Raw genomic sequence first — 21,249 nt, 5'->3', positions numbered from 1 at the left:
AATGAAATTAGGAAAAGGCTGCATGGTTCACATAAAACCCAAAAGCTTAGTAGCATTAATCTTGATTGCATGTTATAAAAGGATCAATAGGAATTATGCCATAACTTAACATACGCTTTGATCTTAACCAGAAAAGTTAGGGATTGTAAATCTAATCATACGTAGGCAATAAATTGTGTGCTTACGAGAATGGTATCGTAATGCAATTAGTTTTTCCCCTATTCGATCTCATGAATGGACAAGTAAATTGGTTTACCCTAAACACCTAAAACCGCGAAGGAATTGCTTAGGAAGGGTTAAATCAAGGCAACATATCTCAAAGTGCTAACTAGGGTTTAGCACGTTGAGGACGTGACCTAGCCGCACTTATTGCCAAGTTGAAACTCTCGTATCCCTAAAGACTTACCCACATTCACGGAATGCAGGGACAATAGGACATACTTGTGAGAAACGATCTAGGGTTTCTACCCTAAGGATCGCTCGCTAAAAAAACGAAACTCGGTTTGAATTGGAATCCTAGGACGGACAATGTCGGCCTAGTGCAATTAGGAACGGATTGTTATGAAGACACCCTAACCTTGTTTTCTATCTAATCATGATTCCGTGATTAGAAGACACCGTTGGATGGGTAAAATAGTCCCATGGATTAGATGCGACACTTGTGCAACAAGTTGCAGAGTCGCATGATCTTGTGATTTGGTCACAAGGGAATGGTCAAATTCCTCGGAATAAGATTGGCCAATTCTTGCGCAAGTTTATCTTGCAAGAGGATGAATAATCGCCCTGATATAGTACCTTTCTTGGGAAAAGTGACCAAGATAAGGGAATTAGATATTTGCTTGGAAGCAAAGGACCAATCAATAAATTGGAGCAACATACTTTCTGTTAATAAAACTTAGGGTATTGGTTAAGTTGGGTTAATAAGATACAGCCCTAACCCAAGGACATACGGGTTATCAAACAAAACCTTGGGGATCTTGCCAAGTCGCAATTGATCTCGGATCGAGTGCTGGACGCATTCGGATAGAAGGATTCACTCCTTAGCAGTTGGCTAAATAACGACCACTGGAAATGATTGTGCTTGTAACAGTTTTAAAAAGCAGTGGTTGCTTTGTTTGCTCAAGGAATTAAAGGATGAAAAGATATCTAATGCTTCAGGTTGAAGGCCTGAAGGAAGAGGCAGTCTCAGTTACCCCCGATTCATGGAATGCAGGGACAATAGGACATACTTGTGAGAAACGATCTAGGGTTTCTACCCTAAGGATCGCTCGCTAAAAAAATGAAACTCGGTTTGAATTGGAATCGTAGGACGGACAATATCGGCCTAGTGCAATTAGGAATGGATTGTTATGAAGACACCCTAACCCTGTTTCCTATGTAATCATGATTCCGTGCTTAGAAGACACCGTTCGATGGGTAAAATAGTCCCATGGATTAGATGCGACACTTGTGCAACAAGTTGCAGAGTCGCATGATCTTGTGATTTGGTCACAAGGAAATGGTCAAATTCCGTGGAATGAGATTGACAGATTCTTGCGCAAGTTTATCTTGCAAGAGGATGAATAATCGCCCTGATATAGTACATTTCTTGGGAAAAGTAACCAAGATAAGGGAATTAGATATTTGCTTGGAAGCAAAGGACCAATCAATAAATTGGAGCAACATACTTTCTGTTAATAAAACTTAGGGTATTGGTTAAGTTGGGTTAATAAGATACAACCCTAACCCAAGGACATACGGGTTATCAAACAAAACCTTGGGGATCTTGCCAAGTCGCAATTGATCTCGGATCAAGTGCTGAACGCATTCGGAGAGAAGGATTCACTCCTTAGCAGTTGGCTGAATAATGACCACTGGAAATGATTGTGCTTGTAACAGTTTTAAAAAGCACAGTTTTGTTTGTTTGCTCAAGGAATTAAAGGATGAAAAGATATCTAATGATTCAGGTTGAAGGCCTGAAGGAAGAGGCAGCCTCAATTACTATCTACTGCCTACCTGACCCGAACCAAGGGGGTTGTTAAGCGTGCCGGGAAGGTGGACCGAACCCGCCGCGAGAGGTCTCTCCGTTGAGCGGTACTTGGAGCAAGAGGACGCTTGGGTGCCAGGGGGGGCTCTGGCCGTAAATCCCTCGCCTTCCCGGGCCTTGCACAAGAGGCCAACGTGACTTGGGATTGGATCTCGAGGCCCGTATACTAGTCTACGTGCGGAATCTTGGATTAGTAATCCCTGTGGATTGCTGGATAGCCTTTGGCCGGATTTTGGATAAGCCTACGGGCTAGACTTTGTAAATGTATTTCAAAGATAAATATGATAAGTTGTTGAAAAGGAACTTGTTTGACATTGCTTTTCTATGTGAAGTGCTATGATTATGTGAAGAAACCAATGCCTAATGGGCTAATTAAGGAAGCTGATTGATGCATGTCCAACTAAATGTGGTAGGTAATTAAATAACTAAAACAACCTGAGGAAAGTGCGGTGGATGTGGCCATGGGTCCGTCCTATAGATGGGTGGTCTCGGTTGGCTGGGAACTTTTCTCAATCATGATGGACAGCAAGAAGATCGTTTCAAAGGAAATGAATAGCAAGGGCGTTGACCTAGAGTCTAAGTTATAATAATCCCGATTTACGTTGTTTTAGGGGGAACGGAATGGGGCTATGCCTTATGGCAGAGAGGTCGAGCTTTGCATCTCTCTCGTTTTTCATTCTCCCTGAACCAAGTGCAGCGTGAATCCGCTTCGGACCTGGGGTTTCTGCGTAAAGTAGTTCACTCGGGGTTCGATGCTAGTTGCCGTTTAGGAAATGACCATTAAGGAAAACCCTGATTCAGGTCGGTCCTAGTGGGAATGGCCAGAATACTTCCGTTACGTGGCAGACGTGAAAAGTCCTAGATCGTAAATCCCGTGACATTCCATGGGAGTGCCGGGTGGAGCTTTCTAGACCTCATTTCCGATGGATTGCTAAGATGTGTCCTGAAGGGAACAGGTGGACACGTTACATGTTTGGTGCTGATTTATGCCCGTTTATGGCTGGTCATGTCTTGGCTGTCATTTCTTGACTTTATGCAGTGATTTGGTCAGCAATTGCCTCTCATAGTACCCTGCTGTCATTTATTACAGCAAGCATATAACTCCGGACTGACATGGATTTTTCATGCTGAAATATTCTGAAATGATGTACTTTCACTAGTACTTGATGGGCAGCAGCTTTGGTTACACTTCTCTCGCCATTTTCTCTCGATTTTGGTGATTTTTTGGTCATTTTCTGCAGTAAACAGCAAGCAGTTTTTTGAACTGTCTACAGTCTTCCAGCTTGTGTTATGGTGAGTTCGTCCACTGATTATGCTATTTTCAATATCACTAAGCTTGATGGTATGAATTACTCTTATTGGAAGAGCCAAATTTAGTAGGTGTTGGTGCAGAAATCACAGATCAAACCATTGAGGTTGAGCGGACATCCGCCTGCAACTATGCCAGATGAGGAATGGCTTGAGCTTGATGAGTTATGCAAGTCCACTATTGTATTATCTCTCACAGAACAGGTTCATTACAATGTATTTGAGGAAGAACAGAGTGCATGGCAGTTGTGGGATAAAATCAAGAATCTCTATGACAAGAAAGGTCCAGCGAGTTAGATGTATTGGCTGAAGCAACTTATGGATCTGCTCATGAAGGAGAATGTGACTATGTCTGCTCACTTGTGCCAGTTCCATGCTATACTCAAAAACTTGACTTCGCAGGACATCACTTTTGCAGAGGATGTCACTCCTTTTTTCTTGCTTGGTATTCTTAATGAGTCATGGGATGTATTCCGCACTGCATTATGTGCCTCTACTGCTACCTTAAAATTATTTGATGTTGAGAGTGCTCTTTTGTAGGAAGAGGTTAACCGTAAGAATTTGGATGCCTCTCGTGTGTCGCATGCTATGACAGTTAGAGACAGGAATGATGGATATGGAAAGTATGGTAGTGGCAATGGCCGTGGACGGGATTCTCAGAAATCTCGGTCCAAGTCTCGTGGAAAGTCACGTAGCAAATTCCGTGGCGGGAATGCAGATGTTACTTGTCACCATTGTGGAAAAAGGGGCCATATTAGGCCACAATGCCATGAACTGCGCAATGAGAGGCGCAAAGATAAGGGGAAAGACAAAGTGCATGATAAGTCTTCTGATCGCAGTATAGTGCCTGTAAAGTCCAGTGTTAAAATTGAAGAGATCAATGTTATGCAGCCTGAGGATGTTGATGATGATTATATCCTTGCAGCTTCCTCTAGTGCTTTGCAGATGACAGAGATAGACTCTATGTATGCACAATGTTGGCTCTTGGACTCAGGTGCGTCCTTTCATGTGACACCTTGTCGAGAGTGGTTTCAATTATACCGTACTGTTTCGGGTTCTGTGCACTTGGGTGATGTCAACTCTCTTGATATTGTGGGCATTGGTGATGTTAGGCTGTAGTTTCCTTCTGGCAGCAATTTTGTTATATAGGATGTACGTCATGTATCTGCTTTGACACGCAGTCTCATGTCAGCTGGACAGCTTGATGACGCAGGTTATCATGTATCTTTTGGAGACTCTGCATGGAAGATCACTAGTGGCAGACTTGTGATTGTGAGAGGTGCCAAGGCTGGCAACCTCTATCCCTTTATTGTATCTGCTTTTTCCCTTGATCATGTTTTGTTTGTGGGTTCTATCCCACATGTATCTCTTTGGCATGCCCGTTTGGGCTATATATCTTTGAAGGGAATGAAAATGCTTTCTGGTTTGCAGTACTTACCGCCTCTTGATTATGCATGTTTTGATTTATGTAAGCATTGTCTTTATGGCAGGCAAACTAGGTCTACGCATAAGAAGTTTGGTAGGCCACGCATGAGTGAGCCCTTGGCATTGGTACATTCGGATGTCTGTGGACCCATGCCTTGTCAGTCTATGGGTGGTGCAAAGTATTTTGTTACGTTCATAGATGATTTTTCACGGAAAGTTTGGGCTTATCCCATTAAGTTGAAATCCGATGTCTTGGCTGTGTTTCAGAGATAGCTTGCATTGGTTGAGAATCAGTTTGGGTATAGGCTAAAATGCCTAAGGACAGATAATGGGGGTGAGTATGTCTCACGTGCTTTTGAGCAGTTACGTAATGAGCGGGGTATTAAGCGTTAGTTGACCGTTCTCTATATCCCCCCCAGAATGGTTTGGCTGAGCGGATGAATAGAACCATCCAGGAGCGTGTACGCAGTATGCTTAGCCATGCAGGCCTACCACAGAGCTTTTGGGCTGTGGCAGTTAGTACAACTGTGCATGTCATAAACAGATTACCTTCTAGTGGTTTGGATTTCGAGGTTGCAGAGGAGGTATGGATTGGAAAATCTCCCTCTTATGCGCATCTTCGTGTCTTTGGATGTGAGGCATTTTGCCATGTGTCCAGGGACAAGAGAAGTAAGCTGGATCCTAAAAGTGTCAAATGCATTTTTCTTGGTTAAAGGGATGTAGGCGAGATGGGTTACCGTCTCTGGGATCCACTGGCGCGGAAAGTCATTCACAGTCATGATGTAGTCTTCCCTGAAGACAAGATGTATCGGCAGTCTGAGAGAGTTGTTGAGATCCGCAGGGTCATATTTCAGGAGGAGCCGAGAGCTCCCGCATAGCCAGTTGGACAGCCTACAGTTGCAGTAGATGCTCATGGTCAAGGTGTTGGACAGACAGCTGGGCAGGCAGCAGAGCCTGTCGTGAGACGGTCTACTAGAGACAGACGTCCATCTGATAGATTTCAGCCCTCGATGCATTATGTCTTGGGTACAGATGCAAGAGAGCCTTTCACCTATGATGAGGCTATGCGCAGGGGTGACAGTCACTCCTGGGAGAGGGCTATGCAGTCTGAGATAGACTCCTTGCATAAGAATGAGACTTGGGGTTTAGTTTTTTTGCCTAAGGGCAAGAAGGCTTTGCCATGCAAGTGGGTGTACAAGCTGAAAAGTATCACTGGATACCCCAAGCCGGCATACAAGGCTAGATTGGTAGCAAAGGGTTTTAAGCAAGAGCATGGTGTAGACTTTGATGAGGTTTTTTCTCTTGTGGTTAAGATGACCACCCTGCGCTTAGTCTTGGCTTTGGTTGCTCAGCTTGACTTGGAGTTATGCCAGATGGATGTTAAGACGGCTTTTTTATATGGGGACTTGCATGATGAGATTTATATGGAGCAGCCTAAGGGCTTTGCAGAACGTGGCAGAGAGCACCTAGTGTGCAAATTGAACAAAAGTCTTTATGGCTTGAAGCAGGCACCTAGGGAGTGGTATCATAAGTTTGATGCATTTATGCAGTCACAGGGCTATAGCAAGAGTGCTATGAATCCGTGTCTTTACATGAAGAAAGCCCATGATGGTTTTTTATTGATTTTAGTACTCTATGTGGATGATATGCTGATAGCAGGGAAAGCTCATGATGAGCTAGATGCTCTTAAGGCTTAGCTCAAGAAGAGCTTTGAGATGAAAGATCTGGGACAGACCGCTCACATACTTGGTATGCGTATTAGATGCGACAGGCATCAGGGACTTCTCTACTTGTCATAGAGGGAGTATATTCATAAAGTCCTTGAGCGCTTCCGCATGCAGGACGTAAAGCCTATTGGATGTCCATTGCCTTCTTATGTGAAGGTATCACAGGTTGATTGTTCGCAGACAGATGAGCAGAGGGCCGAGATGGCCAAGATTCCCTATGCATTTGCAGTGGGCAATCTTATATATGCCATGATCGTCACTCGTCCAGATATTGCCTTTGCAGTTGGTGTTGTGGCACGCTATATGGCTACACCTGGCAAGAAGCATTGGGATGTCGTGAAGGGTATCGTGAGGTACCTGAAGGGCACTGCAGATATGTGCACATGCTATGGCAGCCAGGAAACAGGAGTCGTGGGGTACACTGACTCTGATTATGCAGGACATGCAGATAGTAGGAAGTTCACTTCCGGCTATGTATTCACCTATGCTAGAGGTGCTGTTTCTTGGATGTCCAGGGTGCAGAAATGCACGGCCCTTTCTACTACAGAGGGTGAGTATGTTGCAGCCACTGAGGCTTGCAAGGAGGCCATTTGGTTGGGTCATTTGGTTGCTGACCTTGGTATTGATGCTCCCCCTACACTGCATTCGGATTCTATGAGTGTTATTCAGTTAGCCAAGAATCTGATCTTCCATGCGAAGACGAAACACATTGAGGTGAGGTATCACTTCATACGTGGGGTTGTCGAGGTCAAGTCTGTTGATCTTGTCAAGATCTTGACTGACCAGAATCCTGCAGATCTGCTCACGAAAAGCCTCTCCACAGAGCGCTTTGCCTTTCTCAAGAGGTTGATGGGCGTGGGATGAGAATATGTCTTTCCTCATCCTGTTGTACATGTGTACATGTTGTACTGTCTTTTTTCTTTTTTCTTTTCACTCCTTACTAGGGCAGATTCGCCTTTAAGTGGGAGGTTGTTGGGGGTAAAGGCGCCTCCGCCTAGCCGCTCGTGTATTACTACACTGACAGTCACCGCCATTGCACACTGCAGGTGGTGGGCGTCCGTCACCGTCACTTTATTCTTTATTTTTTTAGTGACAATTTGAATAAAGGAAGGCCCGGTCACACATTGTGACTGTTGGAGTTCCCATTTCTTGTCTCTCTCTTTCTTGCTCTTGCTCTCCCGCCATAGCTCTCGAGTGCAAGCTTCGATCCTTTTCACCTTTCATTGTGCCTATGTAACGAGAACCCCCGTCAGTGTGCAAGGGGGTTGGTTGCAAAGGATATTGAAAAAAAATGACGAACTGAAAAAACATTTGACGAATTGTCCTGGGAACATGGTGCGCACCCTCATTGACCTGTGGTTCGAGTTGCTTGCCGGAATTGCTTGCAACTGATAACTGTGAGCTATCCGTGCATGCGTCTGACTTGTCGCTCAGTCTTGCAACAATAGCCTAACCTGTCGCTTGCTGGAAAACGGTCGCTTAACTTCACACTGGCTGAAATAGATCGCCTGACTCAGTCGTTGCCTGCCCTTGATCTATCGACTACACTCACGCTAGTTTGATTTGACGCTTCTTCACAAGGACTAGTTGAAGCTGATATGCATAAACTTCAAGACGCATGCTGTCGGAGAGGTTTTTGTCGAAAGGTCGAATCCACCGGGGATTAGAGGTAGAAGGAAGTATAGATAGGAGATGGAAGAGAAGATAAAGAATATATAAGAGGTAAACACAATAATGACAAAGCACAATGAATCAAATCAATATGTATTGATAGAACGTGAAATTCTTTGTCTGGTACTACTTAAAAGCACTCTCTAGGCATTAGATCTCTTGGAGCTTCTTTGTAGAACAAAAACGTGGATTAGAAAATAATAGCTCATTCTTTGTTGCTCGGAACCCAAATCTCATGGCTCCGTTGGCTTCGGAAGGGGGGTAAAACTCCAGGACGTCTGGTCACGGATCTCCCAGATCACTCCTTCTTCCTCTTCTAGTTTAAATTGCAGCCTATTAATAGCGATCGCGATGTGTGTGTAACGTGTCTCCTAGTATCATCCAGGACACGTCTTAGCAGTCCATCGGAAAGGATGTCTAGAAAGCTCCGCGCGGCACTCCCATGGAATGTTACGGGTTTTGCGATCTAGTTCTTCCTGCGTCTGCCACGTAGCGGAAGTATCCTGGCTGTTCCCACTTAGGATCGACCGGAATTAGGGTTTTCCTAATGGGTCACTAGCTAACAGCAACTAGCGTCAGACCCGAGCGAACTACTTTACGTAGAAACGCCAGGTCCGAAGCTGATTCATGCTGCACTTGGTTCAAGGAGAATGGGAAACGAGAGGGATGCAAAGCTCAACCTCTCTGCCATAAGGCATAGTCCCATTCCGTTCCCCTAAAACAACGTAAATCGGGTAAGACGTAACTCTAGATCATCGTTCTCGTTATTCTTTTTGATGATGATGATCATTCCGCTGTTCTTCAAGATTTTTGAGAAAAGTTCCTGGCTAACCGGGACCACCCAACCGTAGGACGGACCGATGGCCCATCCTCCGCACTTTCCTCGGTTTGTTTTAGTTATGTAATTATCTAACACATTAATTCGACATATAACACAATCAGCTTCTTTAATTAATCTTGTTAAGCACGGGTTCCTTCACGTAATCTTATCACGTGACATATAAAAACAATATCAAGCAAGTTCTTTTAACATCTCATCATTTTATCTTTGAATTACAAGAAGTTCCGCCCGTAGGCTTGTCCATAATCTGCCCGAAGGCTAACCAGTAATCTCCAGGGATCACTATTCCAAGCTTCCGCCCGTCAACTAGTATGCGGGCCTCGAGATCCAATCCCGAGTCACGTTAGCCTCTTGTGTAGGACCCGGAAGGCGAGGGATTTACGGCCAGAGCCCCCCCTGGCACCCAAGCGTCCTCTTGCTCCAAGTAGAACTCAACGGAGAGACCTCTCGCGGTGGGTTCGGTTCACGTTCCCGGCACGGTCAACAACCCCCTTGGTTAGGGTCAGGCAGGCAGTCGGGGGTAACTGAAGCTGCCTCTTCCTTCAGGCCTTTAACCTGAAGTATAGGTACTTGTTTAATTTGTAATTCATAATTCAAACAGAGCCCTAAAATCTCTAACAAGCACAAACATTTCCATTAATCAACCCAGTTGTATGGCAAACTGCTAAAGAAGTGTTCTTTCCTTTTTGAGTGTATCAGGAGTCGTTCTCAAGATGTCTTGTAACTTGGCAAGATCCTTTATATTCGGGTGTAGGGTATACCCAACTTGGTTAACCCTAAGGTACCTTAGATATGCTAGTTTCTCGTTTACAACTTTCCTTATTTAGAAGGATACCCAAAAATACGTCTTTTTGCAAGATAGCTTGCGTAAGGATCTGCCGTCCTTGATGAGGGTTTTTCCCTTTTCTCCTTGTGAATCAATCACAAAATGATTTCATACATGTTGCGCAAGTCCTGCGATGGAATAATCTGTTTAGATTCCTTAAGCTGACGTATGTCAGGCCTAGGGTTTCCTAGTTTCTTATCTTTATGAAATTATTGTCCTTACGGTAAGGAAAGTAGTCAAGTGTTTAGGGTATGAATGTTTCTATGTTTAGATTGGTTCGGTTAGCTTTTGGAAAGATTGGTTCGGTTAGCTTTTAGAAAGTAATCTTACTCGTCTTGTCACGGTTTTACTATCCTTGTGACAATTAACTTTCCCAATCAATACAGTTTAATTTGGCATATAGCATAATGCCAAGATGATACAAAGAGCGACGATACTTCTTGGGACAAAGGCGCTGAGAAATTGGTGTATACACGCTTTATTAGTCCCAAGTCCTCAAATAGCAGGGGAAAAGTGTTAATAGAGTGTCATCCAGCAATTCCCCATTACATTTTCTTTCCAAATGAGTTCGTATATTTAATTTTTATACTTATTAATTCCTAACATTTAACTTCCGTTTTCTTTAAAGATGAACACATGCCAAATAACAACAGCTGCCTTGCTAAGATGTACAACTAGCAAAGATAACTCCCTAGTAATTTGAGCATCGAAAGAAACCTTTCATGAATTTAGCCATTTTACCATGATTCTTTGCGAAAGGAATAAGACTAATGGTGCAAGATATAATTTCTACACTTTAGGAATATATTACTATAGTAAATGGTTAATCTTGCCTATAATTTTATAATGCTTGATGCAATTTGAAGAAAGCTAATTTGTATACATTGTCATTCATAAGCTAACTCCTTCGTTAAAAATAACTCGAACAAATATATCTTTCCTTAACAATTTTTCTTTGCATGATTGACTTAAAACCGAATTAACACCAAGAAGAAAAACTTGGCTTTGAGGTGAGATATCCACATGGATACCGGGAGATGACCCTCCCGCAGCTACACCTTGGACTTTCTTCGGCGGCATCGTAGTTCGAATGTGAGATAGCCTTTTCCTTTTTTCTTCTTGGAATTCCACCGTCTTCTTCTTCCTTATCTTTTACCTTTTTTCCACTCTTCCTCCTTCACTCCCTCTTTTCACTCCCTCTGCTTCCCTCCCTATCTTTTATCTCACGGCTATATTCTTCCTTACGGGATACCATACGAGGCCATGATGATGAATTGGATTTTTAGGACATGGGAGTGTGTGGACACCGGCTTGTTTGATAAGACTAAGAACACAAAGCTCAACTACGAGAGCACTTGCACAAAAAGACTTAAAAGTGAGTGAAGGAATTAATGCAAGAGAATGGAAGTCTGCAAAGTAGCCTAAGAACAAGGTAGGCCTATGGTTGTGACTTGAATAGTCTAAAGAGCTATGAGGAGGGGAAAAGAGCAAGGGCTTAGGGGGGAATTAAAACCCGGGGAGGGGGGGGGGGGGGAGGAGAATAAGGGGCTTAGGGGGGGGATTTAAAACCCCGGGAGGGGGGGCGGGGGGGGGAGAATAAGGGCTTAGGAAGCCCACCTTGGAACCTTCCAAGGCTTTCTGGAAGGGCCACGTGGGGGGGGGGGGGGGGGGGGAAAGGCTTCTAACGGCGTGATGGCCAGGTGGCAGGGCCTGCGAATGCAAGCGGCGTACTGGGAGGCGGCTGCTAACTGGTGCAGCAGCCCACGGCTCCTCAAGACGGACTGGCGGTTGAAGAATGGCGATGTGGTGGAGGCAGATGTTGGCGACTCGTCTTCCTCCTCGGCTTGGAGTTATGGCGGCACGGCCCAGCCTCCCTCTATCCAGCGGCCCCCCTCCCCTCGTTTAAATAGTGGAGGGAGGGAGATCTTCTCCTCCTGCGTGTTGACACGCATGTCCTCCCTCCCTCCACAGGCTCCACTAAGGAGCTTACAGCTCCTTCTATTTCGATCCCCCTCCAGCTCGTCCGTCGGCTGGAGGGATAAGGGGGGAAAAAAAATTAAAAAAAAAAATTCGATAAGTCCCCAATTATTTACTTAATGCGGAATATTACATTCTCTCCCCCTTGGAGGAATCGAGATGTCCTCATCTCGAGATAAACTGGGGATATTGATGGTTGAGAGTGCCTTCATCTACCCAAGTGGCATCCTCTTCGGGATAATCTTTCCACTGGACAAGGCATTCTTTCAAGGTTCTAGATCTTGACTGTCTTCTCCTAACATCTAAGATCCTTTCTGGCCTTAGTTCAAGGACTCCTTGACTAGGCATTACAATTTGTTGGTCATCAAGTACATGATTAGGATTGGGTACATATTTTTTCAATAGGCTGATATGGAATACATTGCGAATCTTTAGGTTCTCAGGGAGTTGCAATCTATAAGCATTGGGTCCTAGGCATTTGAGGATTTTATACGGTCCACAATACCTTGGACTTAGCTTCTTGCATTCACCTAGGGATAGAGAACTCTTTTTAGGGCGTACCCGAAAGAAGACCATGTCTCCTTCTTCGAAGACTCTTTCTTGACGTTTCAAATCTGCATATGCCTTTTGTCTATCCTTGGCTGCTTGTATATCTTGTCTTATTGACCTTATTTGATCATCCATGTTCTCCAACATTTGTCTTGAAGCTTCAACTCTTAGGGTTGGATCAGAAAAGTTTAGGGGACTTTGACAATCATGACCATACAATGCCTGGAAAGGGGTCATTTGTATGCTTTGCTGGTAAGAAGCATTGTAGGCAAATTCAACTAATGGCAAGTATTGAATCCACCTTTTCGGCTCTCGACAGCAGTATGCCCTTATACGGTCCACAATACCTTGGACTTAGCTTCTTGCATTCACCTAGGGATAGAGAACTCTTTTTAGGGCATACCCGAATGAAGACCATGTCTCCTTCTTCGAAGACTCTTTCTTGACGTTTCAAATCTGCATATGCCTTTTGTCTATCCTTGGCTGCTTGTATATCTTGTCTTATTGACCTTATTTGATCATCCATGTCCTTCAACATTTGTCTTGAAGCTTCAACTCTTAGGGTTGGATCAGAAAAGTTTAGGGGACTTCAACAATCATGACTATACAATGCCTGGAAAGGGGTCATTTGTATGCTTTGCTGGTAAGAAGCATTGTAGGCAAATTCAACTAATGGCAAGTATTGAATCCACCTTTTCGGCTCTCGACAGCAGTATGCCCTAAACATATCCTCAATGATTTGATTCACTCGCTCTGTTTGTCCATTCGTTTGGGGATGGTAGGCGGTGCTAAAACAGAGTTGAGTCCCAATAGCTTCAAAGATAGCTCTCCAGAAGTGTGATGTGAAGAGAGAATCTCGATCACTAATGATTCTTTTAGGTAACCCATGTAGCTTGAATATCTCCTTGATAAACAATCTTGCAATGTCGGAGGCTTTATAGTTTGTCTTTATTGGAATCAGGTGTGCAACCTTGGTAAGCATGTCAACCACAACCATAATGGAATTGTATCCTCCTTGGACTTGGGGTAAGCCCACAACAAAATCCATACTGATGAATTCCCATTTCATTTGGGGAATGTCAAGTGGTTGCAATTTTCCTGGCATCATGACATGTTCGGCCTTGATACGTTGGCAAGACAAACATTCAGTGACATATTTGAGAACGTCACCTTTAAGCCTCTCCCAATGGTAGCTCTTCCTAATTGCATTAAGAGTTTTTGCATAGCCAGGATGTCCTGCGAAAGGGGAATCATGAGCTTCCTATAATATCTTCTGCTTAAGTGACTGGCTTGTTGGTATACACAGCCTTGTTCTGTAGTAGACAAGCCCATTATCAATGGAAAATTCCTGATACTTAGCTTGCAACTTCTGATTCTGCTCCTTAGTAGATATTTCCTTTATCATTGTTTGGTAGGCCGAATCATGGCATGCTTCCTCTCTAGCTAGTTCAAGTATAGGGTTGTTTGGCATAGATACCTTTGTAGCCAGAGATCTGGCCGTTGATGGATTCTGCAAGATTAGGGAATTTAGGAATGCCTTGCGACTGAGCGCATTGGCAACTACATTCTCTTTCCCTGGTCGGTACTTGATTTCAAAATCATATTCCTCCAATACTTCGATCCACCGACGTTGCCTCATGTTGAGCTCGTTCTGGGTAAAAATCCATTTGAGACTCTTATGATCAGTTACTAGAGTAAACTTGTTACCCAACAGGTAGTGTCTCCAAAGCTTTAGAGCATGGATGATAGCTAATAATTCCAGATCATGCGTGGCATAATTCTTTTCATGACTCTTCAATTTCCTTGAAGAGTATGCTACTGGATGACCTTCCTGCATAAGTACACACCCCAAGGCAAGAATGCTGGCATCAGTTACTACCTCGAACTCTTTATTGAGGTCAGGAAGTTTTAGAATAGGTGTTGATACCAAACTTTGCTTCAATTTGTCGAAGCTATTTTGTTCAGGAGTTGACCATGTAATAGAAGTCTGCTTCTTTAGTAAGTCTGTAAGAGGTGCTGCAATCAAAGCATAGTTTTTGATAAAGACCCTATACCATCCTGTCAAGCCAAGAAAGCTACGCATTTCTTTGACGGATACTGGTATTGGCCATTCAAGCACATCTCTGACTTTGGCTGGGTCTACTGATATTCCTTCTGATGATACTATGAATCCCAGATATTCAATTTGACGCTTAAAGAATGCACACTTCTTCATTTTTGCATACAGCTTATGAGACCTCATTGTCTCAAGGACAATCCGAAGTTGAGGTTGATGATCTTCTTCCTATTTAGAATAGACTAAAGTGTCATCGAAAAAGACAAGCACGAAATCATCAAGATATGGTCTAAAAATATCCTGCATTAATCTATTGAAGGTGGCAGGTGCATTTGTAAGCCCGAATGACATAACCAAGAACTCAAAGTGCCCATATCTTGTATTGAAGGCCGTTTTTGGAATATCTTCTTCCTTGATCCTTATTTGATAGTAACCTTCTTGGAGAAGATCTTTGCACCTTGAAGACGATCAAGAAGCTCATCTATTCTAGGAATAGGATACTTGTTCTTGACTGTTGATTGATTCAACCCTCGGTAATCAATACATAGTCGAAGTGTCCCGTCTTTCTTTTTCTGGAATAGTACTGGAGCTCCCCATGGTGAGTTGCTAGGCCGGATGTAACCCTGATCCAACAGTTGCTTGAGCTGTTCCTTCAACTCAATTGCTTCAGGTATGGACATTCTATAAGGTCTCTTTGCAACTGATGCAGCTCCAGGCACTAGCCTAATATCATGATCTACTTCTCTTGGAGGCGGAAGTTCAATCAATTCCTCAGGGAATACGTCAGCGTATTCCTTTAGCCAAGAAGGTCCTTCATGAGACTCTTGCTTTTGATCTAACTTGTTGAGTTTGATCAGGTAAACGGGTAATCCTTTTCTGACTCGTTTTATGATCCGAGAGACTTTGGCTGATTGGATTCTTGGTACTCCTGCCTCACCTTGAGTTGTGACAAACTCCCTTTCAGAGTTTCGAAAGGAAACTTGACCCTTTCCACAGTGGATGTGGGCGTCATTAGGCTTAAGGCAATCCATCCCGAGTAGACACTCATGGATACCTAAATTCATGACTCTGAATTTGACTGAGGTTTTCTTTCCTCCCAGAAAGAATTCTTCCTTAGCAATTTGCCTGGTACAAGTTACCTTACGACTGTTTGCCAATTCCACAAGCAGGGTAGGTGCTTCTACTGTGGCTATTCCTAATCTTTTTGCACATGCTGGTGAGATAAAGGAATGTGTACTGCCACAATCAATCAAGGTTTTGAAACCTTTACCTTGATAGTCCGACGGTGTTTGAATCACCGAGAACTGGCGATTCGGTCCTTTCTTGTGTAAAGCGGCATGGACTGTCGCTCTTTCGAATTCTGCTTCCATAGTCGGATCTTCCTCTTCTTCTGCTTCGTATCTTTGCCTATTGGTAATGTAGGCAGTTCTTCCTCTTCCACGGGTGGCGGCTCCTTGACCGCGGCGTGCACCTTGGAAATGCGTTTGACGATGTCCCCCGCTGAGCTTGGGACATTGCCTCTTGAAGTGACCGGGTTCGTTGTAGTGGAAACATCGGAGGTTTCGGCCATTACTTTAAGTAGGAACAAAGTTGTTGACGTTATTTGTCCTTGCTTTCTTCCTTTGTCCCTGATTGTGACCTTGAACTCTCTTCACTTGAGGTCTGAATGCTCCTCTGTTCGGGTCACTATAGGACCAAGTTTTGTTACCCCTTGGTCTAGCTTGCACCTCCTGAATTATAGGCGCCGCTCGAATGAGTGCATCCTGAAGATCTGATGGATGTATAGATTTGAGACGGGTATTTACGGGTGGATTTAAGTCTGCGCAAAATTTGGACACCTGCTGCGTCATGTCCATCTGTGGCGCATACTTTAAGAGAGACAAATTTAGAGTAGTATGCGTCAAGGATGAGTCCTAGGTGTTTTAGCTCGTAGAACTCATTCACTTTCTGTGTACGATATACAGGTGGCAAATATCTCCCCTGCACGGCTTTCTTTAACTTCTCCCAGGTAACGGACCCCTCTGAAGTCCCTTGATCCCTGCACCATTGTTTCCACCATAGTCTAGCTTCGCCGGTGAGTTTTAACTTGGCGAGCATGGCCTGATTGGTAGGTGCAGTACCAGCTGCTTCAAAGTAATCCTCCATAGATTCAATCCAAATTTCAGCATTAGACTGGACGAATCTGCCTCTCTTGTCAAACTCGGGTGGCTTTATCTGCTTGAGGAGGAACTTCTTCTCCTGGGTCACAGCAGTACTTGATGTAGGGGGTGAATTTGGAACTTGTACCTAGGGTTGTGCCTGGATAAAAGTTTTCTTAACGTTATTATATGATAATTGATGTTAGCTTATCTTTAGTTCAGCTATCTCGTAAATCATGAAGCTACTTAACTTTTTAACAACTCTGATGCACAGCCAGATATTGATAAAAGAAGTCCTTATTTATATTTACATGGGCGTAGCCTTATACAACGTCTCGTGTGATGATAATTCAATCATTACATTCAGTTTGGGGAGAACAACGTTGTATTGCATTTGTCTACAGGAACTGTGTAATAGTAGGGTTTTGGGTCATGGATCTTTAGGAATCGATAATTCATTGGAAGTTCGGGATACCCTTTTCGTTGGAATCCATACTTCTCATGGCGGCCCAACACTTTAATCTTGTCGGCTGGGATTACACGGGTTACTTCCTCATATACATATGAGTTCATTTCAACCCTCCGACCTTGAATATGTAAAGTCGAATTTACGTGAGCTTCCACAAAAATGAACAGCTTCACGACTTTCAAGTCTTCCAACCACTTGATCCTCTTTAGATTGGTCTGTAGATAAGCGAACCGGTGGGCAGCTATGTAGTAGATTCCTGAAAACCCCGTCCATCTTCGTTCTATGTATAAAGGTGATGGATTATAAATCTGCTCCAGGATGTTCATCATCCCAATTCTTTGTCTATAAAGCGGAGAATGCATTGCAGTCATAAACATGACCCGAAACACCCAAAACTTGTTCCACGCTTCATAGTTCTGCAAGACAGCATCGAAGATGAGGAAATGTTTAGACAACAATAATTTCTTTATTTCATTTTATTGAGATCTCATAAAAACAATTCCGTTGTTGGTCGGCTCTGATACCAACTGTAACGTGTCCCCTAGTATCATCCAGGACACGTCTTAGCAGTCCATCGGAAAGGATGTCTAGAAAGCTCCGCCCGGCACTCCCACGGAATGTTACGGGTTTTGCGATCTAGTTCTTCCCGCGTCTGCCACGTAGCGGAAGTATCCTGGCCGTTCCCACTTAGGATCGACCGGAATTAGGGTTTTCCTAATGGGTCACTAGCTAACAGCAACCAGCGTCAGACCCGAGCGAACTGCTTTACGTAGAAACGCCAGGTCCGAAGCTGATTCACGCTGCACTTGGTTCAAGGAGAATGGGAAACGAGAGGGATGCAAAGCTCAACCTCTCTGTCATAAGGCATAGTCCCATTCCGTTCCCCTAAAACAACGTAAATCGGGTAAGACGTAACTCTAGGTCATCGTTCTCGTTATTCTTTTTGATGATGATGATCATTCCGCTGTTCTTCGAGATTTTTGAGAAAAGTTTCCGGCTAATCGGGACCACCCAACCGTAGGACGGACCCATGGCCCATCCCCCGCACTTTCCTCGATTTGTTTTAGTTATGTAATTATCTAACACATTAATTTGACATATAAGAATCAGCTTCTTTAATTAATCTTGTTAAGCACGGGTTCCTTCACGTAATCTTATCACGTGACATATAAAAACAATATCAAGCAAGTTCTTTTAACATCTCATCATTTTATCTTTGAATTACAAGAAGTTCCGCCCGTAGGCTTGTCCATAATCTGCCCGAAGGCTAACCAGTAATCTCCAGGGATCACTATTCCAAGCTTCCGCCCGTCAACTAGTATGCGGGCCTCGAGATCCAATCCCAAGTCACGTTAGCCTCTTGTGCAGGACCCGGAAGGCGAGGGATTTACGGCCAGAGCCCCCCCTGGCACCCAAGCGTCCTCCTGCTCCAAGTAGAACTCAACGGAGAGACCTCTCGCGGCGGGTTCGGTCCACTTTCCCGGCGCGGTCAACAACCCCCTTGGTTAGGGTCAGGCAGGCAGTCGGGGGTAACTGAAGCTGCCTCTTCCTTCAGGCCTTTAACCTGAAGTATAGGTACTTGTTTAATTTGTAATTCATAATTCAAACAGAGCCCTAAAATCTCTAGCAAGCACAAACATTTCCATTAATCAACCCAGTTGTATGGTAAACTGCTAAAGAAGTGTTCTTTCCTTTTTGAGTGTATCAGGAGTCGTTCTCAAGATGTCTTGTAACTTGGCAAGATCCTTTATATTCGGGTGTAGGGTATACCCAACTTGGTTAACCCTAAGGTACCTTAGATATGCTAGTTTCTCGTTTACAACTTTCCTTATTTAGAAGGATACCCAAAAATACGTCTTTTTGCAAGATAGCTTGCGTAAGGATCTGCCGTCCTTGATGAGGGTATTTTCCTTTTCTCCTTGTGAATCAATCACAAAATGATTTCATACATGTTGCGCAAGTCCTGCAATGGAATAATCTGTTTAGATTCCTTAAGCTGACGTATGTCAGGCCTAGGGTTTCCTAGTTTCTTATCTTTATGAAATTATTGTCCTTACGGTAAGGAAAGTAGTCAAGTGTTTAGGGTATGAATGTTTCTATGTTTAGATTGGTTCGGTTAGCTTTTGGAAAGATTGGTTCGGTTAGCTTTTAGAAAGTAATCTTACTCGTCTTGTCACGGTTTTACTATCCTTGTGACAATTAACTTTCCCAATCAATACAGTTTAATTTGGCATATAGCATAATGCCAAGATGATACAAAGAGCGACGATACTTCTTGGGACAAAGGCCTAGCTGAGAAATTGGTGTATACACACTTTATTAGTCCCAAGTCCTCAAATAGCAGGGGAAAAGTGTTAATAGAGTGTCATCCAGCAATTCCCCATTACATTTTCTTTCCAAATGAGTTCGTATATTTAATTTTTATACTTATTAATTCCTAACATTTAACTTCCGTTTTCTTTAAAGATGAACTCATGCCAAATAACAACAGTTGCCTTGCTAAGATATGCAACTAGCAAAGATAACTCCCTAGTAATTTGAGCATCGAAAGAAACCTTTCATGAATTTAGCCATTTTACCATGATTCTTTGCGAAAGGAATAAGACTAATGGTGCAAGATATAATTTCTACACTTTAGGAATATATTACTATAGTAAATGGTTAATCTTGCCTATAATTTTATAATGCTTGATGCAATTTGAAGAAAGCTAATTTGTATACATTGTCATTCATAAGCTAACTCCTTCGTTAAAAATAACTCGAACAAATATATCTTTCCTTAACAAATTTTCTTTGCATGATTGACTTAAAACCGAATTAACACCAAGAAGAAAAACTTGGCTTTGAGGTGAGATATCCACATGGATACCGGGAGATGACCCTCCCGCAGCTACACCTTGGACTTTCTTCGGCGGCATCGTAGTTCGAATGTGAGATAGCCTTTTCCTTTTTTTTCTTGGAATTCCACCGTCTTCTTCTTCCTTATCTTTTACCTTTTTCCCACTCTTCCTCCTTCACTCCCTCTTTTCACTCCCTCTGCTTCCCTCCCTATCTTTTATCTCACGGCTATATTCTTCCTTACGGGATACCATACGAGGCCATGATGATGAATTGGATTTTTAGGACATGGGAGTGTGTGGACACCGGCTTGTTTGATAAGACTAAGAACACAAAGCTCAACTACGAGAGCACTTGCACAAAAAGACTTAAAAGTGAGTGAAGGAATTAATGCAAGAGAATGGAAGTCTGCAAAGTAGCCTAAGGACAAGGTAGGCCTATGGTTGTGACTTGAATAGTCTAAAGAGCTATGAGGAGGGGAAAAGAGCAAGGGCTTAGGGGGGAATTAAAACCCGGGGAGAGGGGGGGGGAGAATAAGGGCTTGGGGGGGGGGGGGGGGATTTAAAACCCCGGGAGGGGGGGGAGAATAAGGGGCTTAGGGGGGGGGGATTTAAAACCCCGGGAGGGGGGGGGGGGGGGGAGAATAAGGGACTTAGGGGGGGGATTTAAAACCCCGGGAGGGGGGGGGGGGGGGGGGGGAGAATAAGGGACTTAGGGGGGGGATTTAAAACCCCGGGAGGGGGGGGGGGAGGGGGGGAAGAATAAGGGCTTAGGAAGCCCACCTTGGAACCTTCCAAGGCTTTCTGGAAGGGCCACGTGGGGGGGGAAAAGGCTTCTAACGGCGTGATGGCCAGGTGGCAGGGCCTGCGAATGCAAGCGGCGTACTGGGAGGCGGCTGCTAACTGGCGTAGCAGTCCACGGCTCCTCAAGACGGACTGGTGGTTGAAGAATGGCGATGTGGTGGAGGCAGATGTTGGCGACTCGTCTTCCTCCTCGGCTTGGAGTTATGGCGGCACGGCCCAGCCTCCCTCTATCCAGCGGCCCCCCCTCCCCTCGTTTAAATAGTGGAGGGAGGGGGATCTTCTCCTCCTGCGTGTCGACACGCATGTCCTCCCTCCCTCCACAGGCTCCACCAAGGAGCTCCTTCTATTTCCGTCCCCCTCCAGCTCGTCCGTCGGCTGGAGGGATAAGGGGGGAAAAAAAATAAAAAAAAATATTCGATAAGTCCCCAATTATTTACTTAATGCGGAATATTACAGTGTGCGATTTTGTTAATCTGTCTTTTTTATGAAAAATCTCTTATCTGGCTGAAAAAGCAACTTGCTTTTTGCATGCCATCCTAATCTAGAAGCTTTTCTAACTTTTTCAGATTTTTTCAATAAATAATATAAAAAATAG

The 21,249-nt window shown here is 43.9% G+C and overlaps 2 protein-coding genes across 3 annotated transcripts in view; both read left to right on the top strand.

Moving 5' to 3' along the window:
• Window positions 1–21,249, top strand: part of LOC148022673 (DDRGK domain protein) — a 61,885-nt gene that overhangs the window by 31,446 nt on the left and 9,190 nt on the right. The window lies entirely within an intron of this gene.
• Window positions 1–21,249, top strand: part of LOC148022674 (uncharacterized) — a 29,613-nt gene that overhangs the window by 753 nt on the left and 7,611 nt on the right. The gene's annotated exons all lie outside the window — the stretch shown is intronic.

The sequence above is a fragment of the Lygodium microphyllum genome, chromosome 16 (assembly GCF_053477565.2).
Source record: "Lygodium microphyllum isolate KBCC chromosome 16, Lygodium_microphyllum_v1.1.10, whole genome shotgun sequence".
NCBI classification, from domain to species: Eukaryota; Viridiplantae; Streptophyta; class Polypodiopsida; order Schizaeales; family Lygodiaceae; genus Lygodium; species Lygodium microphyllum.
The sequence above is the reverse complement of the archived record's forward strand: the minus strand, read 5'-3'. Positions and strand labels throughout refer to the sequence as shown.